Source organism: Lepus europaeus, chromosome 15 (assembly GCF_033115175.1).
Source record: "Lepus europaeus isolate LE1 chromosome 15, mLepTim1.pri, whole genome shotgun sequence".
NCBI classification, from domain to species: Eukaryota; Metazoa; Chordata; class Mammalia; order Lagomorpha; family Leporidae; genus Lepus; species Lepus europaeus.
The window spans coordinates 79,596,933-79,612,192 of record NC_084841.1 but is presented as its reverse complement, the minus strand read 5'-3'; the positions used below and the strand labels follow the sequence as shown (position 1 = coordinate 79,612,192).

The following is a 15,260-nucleotide window of genomic DNA, read 5'->3' as shown; positions in this document are numbered from 1 at the left end:
GTAGTGCATTAGGCAAAGCATTAGGAAGCTTTATGTGAGCACCTAATTATTTTAGCTCCCAGAAGAAAGGTCTTTAAAACCCTATAACTCAGTTTTATGACTTAACTCAATGTAAAAGTCAGTCACAGGAAGAATGATTTTCTGACTTAAAAGGTAACAACACCAACAAAAGTACCACAATTAAAGAAATTATATATTATGTTATTTAATGTCCTCTTAGGATATACTACAATTCATTTTTATTTATTTTTTTAAAGATTGATTTTATTTATTTATTTGAAGGTCAGGGTTATACAGAGAGAGGAGAGGCAGACACAGAGAGAGAGAGAGAGGTCTTCCATCTGCTGGTTCACTTCCCAATTGGCTGCAATGGCCAGAGCTAAGCCGATCAGAAGCCAGGAGACAGGAGTTTCTTTCTGGTCTCCCAGGTGCAGGGGCCCATGGATTTGGGCCATCTTCTACTGCTTTCCCAGGCCATAGCAGAGAGCTGTATCGGAAGTGGAGCAGCCAGGTCTCGAACTGGCATCTATATGGGATGCCAGCACTGTACGTGGAGGCTTTGCCCATTACTCCACAGTGCCGGCCCCTATAATTCATTTTTAAATTGAATAATAAGAAATTGTGTACTAATGCACTTTGGAAAGTTCATGTAATTAGACACTGAGAACTATATAACTTTTTGGTTATGGCTGTCAGGGTTTTTACTACTATATTTAACTCTCAATTGCAGTAACTAATCACAGCCTAGATTTTCAGAAAAAACAAATTTCCTGAGATTGGCACTGTGGCAAAGCAGATTAAGCCAATGCCAGCATCCCACGTGGGCAATGGTTCGTGTCTTGGCTGTTCAACTCCACATCCGATTCAGCTCCCTGCTAATGTGCCTGGGAGAGAAGTGGAACATGGCCCCTGCACCCAAGTGGGAAACTGGGACGAAGCTCCTGGCTACTGGCTTTGGCCTACCCCACCCCTCCAATGCTGCCATTTGGGGAGTGAACCAGCAGATGGAAGATCTCTCTATTTTCCCCTCTATGTAACTTTACCTTTCAAATAAAACGAATAAATCTTTTTTAAAAAAAAACTTCCTTCAGGCCAGCGCCATGGCTCAACAGGCTAATCCTCCACCTTGAGGCACCGGCATACCGGGTTCTAGTCCCGGTTGGGGCGCCGGATTCTATCCTGGTTGCCCCTCTTCCAGGCCAGCTCTCTGCTATGGCCCGGGAAGGCAGTGGAGGATGGCCCAAGTCCTTGGGCCCTGCACCTTCATGGGAGACCAGGAGGAAGCACATGGCTCCTGGCTTCGGATCAGCGAGATGCGCCGTCTGCAGCGGCCATTGGAGGGTGAACCAACGGCAAAAAGGAAGACCTTTCTCTCTGTCTCTCTCTCTCTCACTATCCACTCTGCCTGCCAAAAACAAAAACCAAAACCAAAACCAAAAAACAAAAACTTCTTTCACTTTTCCTCCTATTCTTGACTTTTATGTCCTCACTATTTGTGTTTCTTTCCCTTCCCCTCCACTTAGCTCCTAGTTAACTCCTCGAGTCTTAGTTCACGTTATTCCCTGCTCCTTAGAATGTTCCCACACCAATCTCACTGAGTTATTTGCTTCTTTGCCCACTCCTCTAACACTGGTTACTTGGTAGAGCTATCTTGATATTCTCATCTCATCCCTCTATCTAGCCTATGAGCTCCTTGTGCAATTCTGAACCTTCAGTGCCTAGTGCCTGCCTGGTGCTTATTAGCTACTCAGCCACTAAGGAAGCACAGAGGCACAATACTGCGCTTATGAGAATGTGAGGATGCAGAGAATCTGCAGGAAGAACAGGAGTTGGTTTGGGGCCGCACAAGGATGTCTGAGAGAGGACCAAAACCAGTTCTGCTGTGTACCAACATTTTGCTGCCACATTCTGGTATGATACCTAAGGTCTACGCAGCTCTTATTTTGCATAACATATTTAAAAAATGAATGCTTATACACCTGCATATGCTTTGGAAAAATAATATAAATGAGAAACCAAATCATTGTTTATGTATAGTTTTCAAAATTTAATAGTATTTTCAAGAAAGGTAGAATAAAAATATGTGTAGGCAGATAATGGAATAAAAAGTACATGCATACGTATGTGACGAGGGCAGGGAGAGTTTTATGGTGAGTCTTAGAGTGCAGATGAGGGTAAGCATGCTAATGATTTATAGCATGTTTCACCAAATAAATGGAATAATTATGGTCCTCATTAAAACAATGATTGAAAATCTATAGTTGCATTTTAGGAGAAAGTGGTATTTCATTTATATATGGTTTTATTTCAACTGCAGTATCACTGGATCAACTGTGAGAAAATATTTAAATCTCACAACTTCAAGCACCTTCTGTTTCCTAAATGTTCACATGGTGTATAAATGTGCACAGAGAATGTTCACCAAATAAATTGTTTATTGACTAATGCAAGAAACTCGGCTTAAAAATAAAACTGATACAATTTTTTATGGAGTATGTCATTTCTGGAAACTCAAATAAAGAGGATAAAGATTCTTTCACTTCTCATTTAGAAGCATTACATTTCTATTAGTATTTTACTTAAAATTTCTTGGCCCATAAGATAAAAATGTATGACTCTACATGACCTACTTTAATGATGCGACACAGAAGCGGCAACAGCTGCTTCACCTGTGGTGTCAGTGAGACTGCCTTTACAGGAGAGTCAAGAACAGCATAATAACCTCCCACATGGGAGCTTTCCCTACTTCTTCTCTTTGGTCTAAATCTCAAAGGCAATACATATTTTGCAAGGAGAATGGTGTCATAAAACAATGAGGTGATAATTTGTAACATTTACATGAATTTAATGACTGATTATTACAAAAGGAGTAATTTACAATTAATATCTTCAAAAACCTTCTTGATGCCTACTTGATTTAGCAACATTCTTATATATAAATATATATATTATTTAAGTTATACAAGTTTCATATATACAGGAATATAGTGGCACTCCCCTCGCCCATGCTCCAAACCCTCTTCCCTCTTCCCTTCATACTCCCACTCCAATTTTCACAATGATCATTTTTTAGTACATTTAATGCTCATATAGTTAACGCTACCCTAAGTAAAAGAGTTCAACAAATAGTATGTAGAGAAAACAAAAGAAAGTAAAAACAACACTATTCCTCAATGAAAGAGACAAGGGCTACAAACCATCATCGATTGTCAAACTGTCTATGTCACTTTAATACATCATATTTCAGATACTCTATTCATTACCTCTGATCATGGAAAACATATCTGTCTTTTTGGGACTACTTATTTCACTCAGCATAATGGTTTCAGTTGTGACCATTTTGTTATAAGACAGGATTTCATGTTTTCTTACAGCTGAGTACTATTCCATAGTATAAATATACCATAATTTCTTTATATCCAGTCATCAGTTGTTGCACCTCTGAGTTGATTCCATATCTTGGCTATTGTGAATTGTGTTGCAATGAACATGGGGGTACAGATAACTTTTTCATATATTGATTTCTTTTGGTTTGGGTAAATTTCCAGGAGTGGGATGGTTGGATCATTTGATAGAACTTTATTCAGATTTCTAAGGTACCTCCATACTGTTTTCCACATCAGTTTAAATTCCCACCAACCGTGTATCAGGGTACCCGTTTACCCACATTCTTGCCAGCATTTCTCAATTGTTGATTTCTGTATGTGAGCCATTCTAATTGGAGTGAGGTGAAACCTAACTGTGGCTTTTATTTGCATTTCCCTGATGGTTAGTGATCCTGAGCATTTTCTCAAGTGTCTGTTGGCCATCTGAATTTCCTCTCTTGAAAAATGCCTGTTCAAGTCCCTTGCCCATTTCTTAATTGGATTGTTTGTTTTGTTGTTGAATTACCGGAGTTCTTTATAAATTCTGGATTTTAACCTTTTATCAGTTATGTAGTTTGCAAATATTTTCTCCTGTTCTGTCAGTTGCCCCTTTGCTGATTCTTTTTTCTTTTTCTTTTTTGAAAGATTTATTTATTTAATTTGAAAGGGTTTCTAAGAGAGGAGAAGAGACAGAGAGGGGAGAGGGGAGAAGAGAGAAGGGAGAGGGGAGAGGGGAGAGGGGAGGGAGGGAGGGAGGGGGAGAGAGAGAGAGAGAGAGAGAGACTTCCATCTGCTGGTTCACTCCCTAAATAGCCACAATGGCAGGAGCTGTGCTAGTCCGAAGCCAGGAGCCTGGAGATCCCTTTGTGTCTTCCATGTGGGTGCAGGGGCCCAAGAACTTGGGCCATCTTCCACTGCTTCCTCAGGCCATAGCAAAGAGCTGGATTGGAAGTGGAACAGCTGGGACTTGAAGCGGTGCCCACATAGGATGCCAGCGCCACAGGCAGCGGCATTATCCACTACACCACAGCATTGCCACCCCCCGTTGGTCCCATTTGTCATTTTGGGTTTTGATTGCTTGTGCCTCTGGGATCTTTTCCAAGAAGTCTTTGCCTATTCCAGTGTCTTTCAAAGTTTCCACAATGTTTTCAAATGATTTAATGGTATCCGAACATAAAGATTTAAGTCTTTGATGTACTTTTCAGTGGATTTTTGTGTTAAGTATAAGATAAGGGTCTAGTTTCATACTTCTGCTGTGGAGATCCAGTTTCCCCAGCACCATATATTAAAGAGACTGTCCATGCTCTAGCAATTGATCTTAGGTCCTTTGTCAAAATTAAGTTGGTTGTAGATACATGGATTGATTTCTAGTGTTTCTATTCTGTTCCCTTGGTCTACAAGTCTGTTTTGGTATTAATACCAGGATGTTGCAATTATAATTGCCCTATAGAATATCTTGAAATTAGGAATTGTGCTGCTGCTGGCTTTATTTGTGTTATATAAGATTGCTTTAGCTATTTAGGTTCTCTAGTGTTTCTATATGAATTATAGCATCATTTTTTCTAGATTTACAAAGAATGTATTAGTATTTGGATTGGGATTGCACTGAATCTGTAAATTGCTTTTGGTAGTATGGACATTTTAATGATGTTGATTCTTCCAATTCATGTACATGGAAGTCTTTTCCATTTCTTAATGTCTTCTATTTCTTTATTTTTTTGTAATTTTCATCATAGATATCTTTGACATCCTTGGTTAAATTTATTTTAAGGTATTTCATTCTTTTTTGGAGCTATTATGAATGGGACTGATCTTAAGAGTTCTCAGCCACGACACTGTCTGTATACAAAAGGCTATTGATTTTTCTGTGTTGATTTTATATCCTACCACTTTACCAAACTCTTTTATTAATTCCAATAGTCTTTCAGGGGAGTTCTTTGAATCCTGTATATAAAGGATTATGTCATCTGCAAATAGGGATATTTTGATTTCCTCCTTTCCAATTTGTATTCCTTTTATTTATTTATTTATTTATTTGGTCTAATGACTCTGGCTAATACTTCCAGGACTATATTGAACAGCAGTGGTGAGAGTGGGCATCCTTGTCTGGTTCCTGATCTTGGGGGGAATGCTTCCATTTTTTCCCATTCAATAGGATGCTGGCCGTGGGCTTGTCATAGATTGCCTTAATTGTGTTGAGGAATGTTCCTTCTATACCCAATTTGCTTAAGGCTTTTATCATGAAACGATGTTGTATTTTATCAAATGCTTCTACTGAGATAACCATATGGTTTTCATTTTTCATTTTGTTAATGTGATGTATCACACTGATTGATTTGTAAATGGTGAACCATCCCTAAATACCAGGGATAAATCTCACTTGGTCCAGGTGAATGATCTTTCTAATGCATTGTTGGAGTCAATTGGCTAATATTTTGTTGAGGATTTTTGCATTTATGTCCATCAGGGATATTGGTCTATAGTTCTCTTTCTCTGTTGCATCTTTTTCCAGCTTAGGAATTAATGTAATGGAGGCTTCATATAAGGAGTTTGGGAGGTCTCCATCCCTTTCAGTTGTTTTGAATAGCTTGAGAAGAATTGGAATTAGTTCTTCTTTAAACATCTGGTAGAATTCAGCCATGAAGCCATCTGGTCCTGGTTGTTGGGAGGGTCTTTATTACTGATTAGATTTTCATCTTGGTTATTGGTCTGTTTAGGTTTTCTGTCTTCATGACTCAATTTTGGTAGACTGCATGTGTCTATGAATCTGTCCATTTCTTCTACTTTTCCCATTTTGTTGGCATACAGCTTGTTGTAGTAATTCCTGATGATTCTTTTTATTTCTGTGGTATTTGTTGTTACATTTCATTTTTCATCTCTGATTTTGTTGATTTGGGTTTTCTCCCTCATTTATTTTTGGTTAGTTGTGCCAGTGGTGTATCTATTTTGTTCATTTTTTCAAAAAACAAGCTCTTCATTTCACTGACTTTTTGTATTTTTTTTAGCTTCAATTTTATTTCTTCTCTAATTTGAATTCTTCCTTTCTATTAATTTTGGGTTTGATTTGTTGTTGTTTTTCTAGTTCCTTGAGATGCACTGATATCTCATTTATTTGATACCTTTCCAATTTCTTAATGTATGCACTGATTTGCTATATAAGTTTTGATGTGATGTGTTGTCATGTTCATTTGTTTCCAGAAATTTTTTATTTCTCTTTTGATTTCTTTTATGACTCACTGCTCATTCAGAAGTATGTTGTTCAGTCTCCATGTGTTTCTATATGATCTAGGGATTCCTGAGTTCTTGAATTCTAGCTGTATCCCTTTGTGGGCCAAGAAGATGCATGGTATGATTTTGATTTTTTTGAATTTGCTGAGACTTTCTTTATGGCCTAGCATGTCATCAATCCTAGAGAAAGTTGCATGCATTGGTGAGAAGAATGTGTGTTCTGCAACTGTAGGATGGAAAGTTCTTACCTCTGGTAGATATCTGTTGGGTCCATTTGGTCTACAGTGTCAATTAACTCTGTGTTTCCTTGCTGATTTTCTGTCTGGTTGATGGCTCTACTGCTGAAAGTGGGGTATTGAAGTCTCCCTTACTATTGTATTGGAGTCTATGTCTACCTTTAGCTCCATTAACATTTCTTTATATAGCCAGGCAACCTGTAGTTGGGTGCATATACATTTATTATAGTTATATCTTCCTGTTGAATTGATCTCTTAATCATTAAACAGTGACCTTCTTTGTCTCTTTTAACAGTTTTTAAGCTGAAGTCTGATATAAGGAAGTCAACTCCAGCTCTTTTTTGGTTTCTATTAGCATGTAATATCTTTTTTCATCCTTTCACTTTCAGTCTGAATGTATCTTTGTTGGTGAGATGTGTATCTTGTAGCTAGCAAATAGAAGGGTTTTGTTTTTTAATCGATTCAGCCAGTCTGCATCTTTTAACTGGAGACTTGAGGCCATTTCCATTCAAGGGGACTACTGATAAGTAACAACTTGGTCCTGCCATTTTTTCCATAAATATTCCTATTGTTTACTTTGGATTTCTTTTGTACTTCTACTGACAGATTTTTCTGGCTTCTTACTATTTCATAGTGATGGCTCTTTCTGTGTTTCTGTGTCTAGCACATCCTTAAGCATCTTCTGTAAGGCTGGATGAGTGGCAATGAATTCTTTCAATTCTTTTTGTTATGGAAGGTCTTTATTTCATCTTCATTCATAAACAAGAGCTTCACAGGGTACAGTGTTCTGGGCTGACAGGTTTTTTTTTCTTTTAAGACTTGGACTATATCTCGCCATTCCCGTCTATCCTGTAAGGTTTCTGATGAAAAGTCAGCTGTGAGTCTAATTGAAGATTCTCTAAAAGTACTCTGGTGTTTCGTGCATATTTTAGAATCTTTTCTTTATGTTTACTGTGGAGAGTTTGGCTACAATGTGTCATGGTGAAATCTTTTCTGGTCATGTCTATTGAGAATTCTATGTGCTTCCTCTACTTGGACATCCTTTTCTTTTTCCAAATCGGGGAAGTTTTCTGTAATTATTTCATAAAATAGGCCTTCTAATCCATTCTCTCTTTCCACACCTTCAAGAACTCCTAAGACCAGTATGTTGGGTTGTTTTATGGTATCCTATAAATCTCCAAGATTGATTTTAAGTCTTCTATTTTCTTCTTATGGTTTTTGGTCTGACTGTTGGACTTCCTAGCAGCATTCTTTTTTTTATTTAAAGATTTATTTATTTTATTTGAAAGGCAGAGTTATAGAGAGGCAGAGAGAGAGAGAGAGAGAGAGGTCTTCCATCCCCTGGTTCACTCTCCAGATGGCTTCAATGGCCAGAGCTGTGCCCATCTGAATCCAGGAGCCAGGAGCTTCCTCCAGGTCTCCCACATGGATGCAGGGGCCCAAGCACTTGGGTCACTTTCCATTGCCTTCTCAGGCCACAGCAGGGAGCCGGATTAGAAGAGGAGCAGCAGAGACTCCAACTGGAGCCCATATGGGATGCCAGCACTGCAGGTACCGGGTTTACCCGCTACCCCACAGCAATAGCCCCCTACAACGAACACTGTGTAAACACCAGCTGTCAGCTGCTATAGCTCTGTTTTTCACAAATATAACACAATCACAACAAATTAAAGGCAAGTCAGTTGACACCACCTAGGGTGTTGTATAGTAGGAAGCTGAAGTCAGAGGTGGTGCCAAGACCATCAAATCCAGGCACTTCAGTGTGAAATGAGGTATCCCAAGTACTGTCTCATCTGCTGAACCTAATACTTACCTCTGGAAGTTGTTTCTTAAATTTTGAAATTGTAGATCTAAAAAAAGAGCCATAGTTTTTCTTTCAAAATATGATGAACCATTTTTAAGGAAGATGCATAGATGTACAACTACTCTGCTTATACTCTAGAAGAGTTCAGGTCAAAAATGCTTAGCTTGCGGCAGGCATTTGGCCTTGCAGTTAACATGCTTATGTCCCACAGTGGAGTACCTGGGTTTGATGCCTGACTCTGGCCAACTCACACCCTGGGAGGCAGTGGTGATAGCTCCAGTAGTTGGGTTCCCGGCATCCACATGGGTGGCCCATTCTGAGTTCCTGGCAGCTAGCTATGTGGCCCAGCCCCAGCGGTTGAGAACATTTAGAGGGCGAACCAGTGAAGAAATATTCCAATCCCACCCCCAGTCTCTCTCTCTCTTCCTCCCAAATCCGAATAAATAAAAATCTTCAAAATCTTGCCTTGTTTAAAGGATACACAAGATTGAAGCATTTGAAAAATATTTTAAGAATCATTGTGAAGATCTTATTGAAGTGAGGTTGGAAAGATTTTTTTTTTTAATTGAGGTAGGAAAGAGTCTGGCAAATGTTAGGACTTTGGATTCTTTGTTACCTGCTTCTACTTACTACTCTAACTGAATTTGTTCTCAATAAAGGGACCAACAGTATCCTTGCTATTGAAATGATGCATTTGACCTATTCCTTCTGTTACTTGACTCTGTAGCATTTAACATTGTTAATCACATTCTTTTCTCCAAGTTGTAAGGCTGTTTCCTTCTCTGTTTCGAGGGATCTTATTAAATTTATACATTTCTATCTTAAATCTCTGAAAAATCTGAAATCATTTCACTCTCCAGGCTTAGACTTTTCTCTCCTCACAACAAGGCAAAAGCACCAGGGATGGCAAATCTCACTCTGAGTTACTTGAAACCTGACTAGTGACATACAGCCATGCTTCCTACGCAGAGTTGGCACAGCCGCTGGAATGACGCAACCGTGAAGCTGTTGAGGCAGACTGAGAGTCCATCGCCACCCCTGTAATCTGCAGGGGGCACCAGAGGCAGTGCTTCCCCACAGCAATGCACACAGCATGGTCAGAGCTGTTTGTCCTGGCACTGATCAGTGCCTGACTCTGCACAAACATGTCTCTTCCAAGGCTTTCCAGAAAGGCTGTGGCATAGCAGGGAATGGGTTGGTGTTACGTGGCTTTTCGTAGATTAGTCCAATTCTGAGTGATAAGTCACTTACTGAGTACAAGGCTAAGCACTTGAGGATTGGCTCCAATTTCGCTAACCTACCTTCTGATGCTGACAAGAAGAAAAAAGTTTGCATTTGTCTTGCTGTATTCCTGTTGCTCCTGTGGGAGTTTCTTTGGGATGCTGTAAAGCTGGGGACAGAGATTCAGACCCCAACTCAGCTTTTTCCCTGAGAAGGCTGAGAATTCAGTCACTCAGCTTGGTTTAAGAACTAGAAGAGTTTAATGTTTCTAAACATTTTTCTTCTTGCATAGAGGATGAAGGGCAGAGAGTAAGTTTTATTTGGGTAGCTCTGTAAACCTCCAGAACAAAAAGCTGTCCTGTGGAAACAAAGCTCCTGCACATTGGCAGGGTCCTACTTTGGGCACTGTCATTAGGAGCACAGGATCATGGGAAGCTGTGCCGAGAGGTGGCTCATTTGTACCTGATCTGTGGCCATATTTTCAATGTGGTATTATATTTTTAATGAAATCAACAGGGAAATCGATCTAACCTTGGAGGTAGATATGTATAATCTCTACACATATCCACCATCAACATGAAACAATGCAGCTTGTAATTATATTTTGAAATTTAAATCTGTCACAATTTGTTCCTGATGATTGAGTAAAAGGTTAGTGCAATGTAAGCACCACATGGATATTTACTTGACTTTTTGTCTTCAAAACACTCGACAAAAAGTTTATTCCTGAAAGCTGAGCTGCACCCAGGGCTCTTAAATGCTGTGGAGTGTGGGCGATCAGATTCAAAATCTGGTTCTATCAACATGGAGGGAGTCACTAAATCATACAGGGATGTGATGACAATGCTGAGTCCTCCTAGTTACGGGTGTAGTGGTGGTTCTGGGGCGGGGCGGGGGGTGATGTTGGTGGTTATTATGATCCTAAGAATATGACTACTCTCATTTCTCATTAACTCAGGGGAAAATGATAAACCTAACAACCTTTCACATAAAAACATATAAAGGGTCTATATGGAAAAACTCACATCTAACATCAATCTCAATGGTAAAAAGACTGAAAATTTTTCTCCTAAGATCAGGAATAAGACAAAGATGTCTACTTGTGGTAGTTTTACACAATAGTACCAGTTTCCACAGCCCCTCCCCCCCCAGGGCAATTAGGACAGCAAAAGAAATAAAGGGCATCCAAATTGAAAAGACAGAGGTAAGACTATCTCTATTCACAGATGATGAGAGCTTTTATGTATAAAACTCTGAATAATGCAGAAAAAAATCTTTTGGAACTAAATCAGTAAAGCTGTAGCATGCAATATCAACACAGAAAAAAATTTGTTGTAATTTTATCCTCTAGCAATGAACAATCTAAAAAGGAAACTAAGAAAACAATTCTATTTCTATTAGTATCCAAAAGGATAAAACATCCAGGAGTAAAGTTAACCAAGAAGTATAAGACTCACACACTAAACACTATAAAATACTGCTCAGAGAAATGGAAAAAAAAGATATAAATGGAAAGACATCTTATGTTCATGAATTGGAAGACTGTTAAGATGACAATGCACTCCAAAACAATACACAGATTCAATGCAACCCCCAAGAAAATTCTAGTAGTGTTTTTGGTGGAAATGGAAAGATACTAGAATTCATAAAGAATTTTAAGTGACTCAGAATGGTCAAAACAATATTAAGAAGGAAGAGTAAAACTGGAGGCCTCATATTTTCCAATTTCTTTTTTTTTTTTTTTTTGACAGGCAGAGTGGACAGTGAGAGACAGACAGAGAGAAAGGTCTTCCTTTTGCCGTTGGTTCACCCTCCAATAGCTGCCACGGTAGGCGCACTGCGGCCGGTGCACCGCGCTGATCCGATGGCAGGAGCCAGGTGCTTCTCCTGGTCTCCCATGGGGTGCAGCGCCCAAGGACTTGGGCCATCCTCCACTGCAGTCCCTGGCCATAGCAGGGAGCTGGCCTGGAAGAGGGGCAACTGGGACAGGATCGGTGCCCTGACCAGGACTAGAACCCGGTGTGCCGGCGCCGCAAGGTGGAGGATTAGCCTAGTGAGCCGCGGCGCCAGCCTATACTTTCCAATTTCAAAACTTACTACAAAGCTTTAGTAGTCAAAAAATGTGGTACTGGCCTAAGGATAGAAACAGATCAATGGAAAGGAGGGCGGAGAGTCCAGAAATAATCTCTGATTCCTACTGTCAGTTGATTCTTGATAAGGTTGTCAAGACCATTCAATGCAGTGATAATAATGTTCCCAACAAATGCTGCTGGGAAAACTGGGTATCTACATGCAAAGAATGGAATTGATCCTACACTATTTATAAAAATTAACCCAAAATGGATAAAAGACTTAAATTATAGGAACAAAACTATAAAATTCATATTTGTACCTTGGAGTAAATCCTCGTGAGCTTGAATTTAGTGACACCAAAAGCACAAGCAACAAAAAGAAAAATAGATAAATCTGACTTCATTGAAACTGAAAACTTCTGTGCATGCAAGGCTGTCAAAGGAATAAAAAAATCACACAGAACAGAAGAAAAATGCAAATCTTATGTCTGATAAAGGTCTGATATCCAAAAAGATATAAAGAAGAAAACTCAAATTTTTTTAAATGGCCAAAGGACTTGAATAGATGTTTCTTCAAAGAAGGTACACAAAAAGACAATAAATCAATTATCATTAGTCATTAGGGAAATACAAATCAATACTATACTACTTCACACCTATTAGGATGGCTATAATGACAAAACAAATGAGGTTAACAAACCGACCAAGATATGAAGAAACTGGAACATTCGTATGTTGCTGGTAGGACTGTAAATTCATACATCTGCTGTGGAAAACAGTCTAACAGTTTCTCAACACATTAAACATAGAATTGCCATATGACCCAGTAATTCCACCCCTAGGTATATACTCAAAAAAACTGAAAACAGTTACTCAAATATTCTTGTATATGGATATTAATAGTATTATTCATAGTAGTCAGTGTGTGGAATCAACCTGAGTCTATCAGCAGATGAATGGATAAACAAAATGTGGTATATCTATACAATGGAATATTATCCAGTCACAAAATGAAGTTTTGATACATAGTGCAACATGGATGAACCTTGAAAATATCATGTAAGTGAAATGTCAGGCACAAAAAGGCAAATATTGTACAATCTCATGAATATGAAATGTCTAGAATAGGCAAATTCATAGGTATATGAAGTATATTAGAGGTTACCAGGGGTCTGGGGTAAAGGGAATGAAATTTCTTGCTTAATGGGCACAGAGTTTAAGTTTGGAGTGCTGAAAAAATATTGAAAAAGGATGGTGGTAATGGATGTACAACACTGTGAATTAACTAATTAATTTTTACTAAAAACGATTAGAATCGTGAGGCTGGGCATTTGGTGGGATAGTAGTTAAAATGCTGTTTGGGATGCCCACATCTCATTTCAGCATGCTTGTGGTCCAGTCCTGGTTCTGCTTGATTCCAGCTTTCTACTAATGGGCACCCTGGGAGGCAGCAGTTGATGGCTCAAGCACTCTGGCTCCTGCCACTTACATTAGAGACCTGGATTGCATTCTAGGCACCTGACTTTGCCCTGGCCCAGTCCTGGCTGTTAAGGGCATTTGGAGAGTAAAGTAACAGATGTGAGATCACTCTACCTGGGTCTCCCTTTCAATCAAAATGAAAAAATAATAATAATAAAAATAATTGGGGTTGTGTTTGGCCTAGCAGTTTGGATGCCCACATCCCCTACATGCCCACATACCAGGGAGTCCCTGGTTCAAGTCCCGGCTACTCTACTTCCAATTCAGTTTCTTGTTAATGTACCCTGGGATTCAGCATGTGGTGACTCATGTACTTTAGTCCCTGCCAACCACATAGGAGAACTGGATTGAGCCTTGGACTCCTGGCTTCGGCCTGGCCCAGTCTGGCTGTTGTGGGCATTTAGGTTGTGAATCAATGGATGGAAGAGCTTTCTCCACCTCTGTTTCACATACAATGAAAATAAATGAATAAAATTTAAAAAAGAGTTACAATGATAAATTTTGTGAGATATATATATATACAGGGTCTTTAAAAAGTTTATTGAAAATATACATTATCTTTTAACTTTATTCTTCCATGAATGTTTGAAACCCCCTTGGCATTTTACCCTCCCACCTCCCCTCACACACAAACTAAGATAAAGGGTCAGAGTTTCTACATCCTCAGGACCAGGAAATTAGAGGCCTCAGTAGTGCCTGACTTGCATGACAATAAACTCTGCCGAGGACTTGAGTTTAGAAGATCAGGGTGTAAGTCTTTTGGGATCCCACAAAAGTCATTTCCCATACAGCCAGTAGTAAAATAAAAATCATATAAAGAAACCACTCATGTACATGAGGAAAAGAACACTGAAAGAAACAAGGAAAAAGCAGTTATTAAAAATAAAAGCTAAGATTAATTACTAACTAGACACTAGTAAATAGGATGAAAATCAAAAAGCTTATTCTTAAAAAAGATCTATGGAGAAATCTTTTGCAAAGCTAATTAAAAAGTAGAGAAAATGGCAAGATCAATAAACAGACAGAAGACAACACCGAGCGATAGAATTATGAAGTAACAGAGCACACACAAGTGTGTGGCAGCAGATCTGAAAACAGGAATTAATGGTTTCCACCGGGTAAGTTATGATCAAAACTGACCCAAGTACAAGGAGAAACCTGGAAGAGGCTAGAAACCTGGAAGAGGCTAGAAAAGTGACTTTAAGATACACAATGGTGAAAGCCACCAGGTAATGCTGGATCAGCGTCACCGTGCTCTCAAAAGCGTATCTGACCTCCAAAGTAAGTGAAGGAGATTCCCAGGGAGCAAATGGAACGGAGCTGACAACCAGAGGAGCAAACTGGGGCTGGGGCTGAACGGGGATTTAGAGTAGAATTCGACGGGCAGCACAGGAGCTACATCCAGAGGCCAGGAGCAGTGGCAGAGCTGAGTGACTGCCAGGGCTGGGGGTACCCCGCGTCTGTGGTCTCCTTTCCATCCCATCTCATACCAGCCCCAGGAGAATCGACTATCCTGGCTTTTGTGATTGTGTCAACACAACTTTGTTTCTGGTTGTTTGTTTAGTTTTAACAAAAACTGGTGTATAGTCTTTCCTGCCTTGGGTTTTTGATTCCGTATTGGGTTCATAAGAAAAAAAATTAAACTTGTGTTTACTGATAACCACAAAGAATAACAGACATAATGAACGAATCTTCAATTAACAACAAAGAGACACAAGATAATTGTAATCATCTATATTGTAAATGTACCTTAGGGAAAAACACAAAGCAACAAAAAACTTCAACTTCTCTCCCACCTTTCTCCTAAACTCCCACCCTTATCCCCTGCTAAGCACTCTTAACTTCTAGACATGAA

At 39.3% G+C, this 15,260-nt stretch overlaps 1 protein-coding gene across 2 annotated transcripts in view; it reads right to left on the bottom strand.

Annotated features, from left to right (window-relative positions):
* Positions 1-15,260, bottom strand: part of ARB2A (ARB2 cotranscriptional regulator A) — a 483,367-nt gene that overhangs the window by 108,755 nt on the left and 359,352 nt on the right. The window lies entirely within an intron of this gene.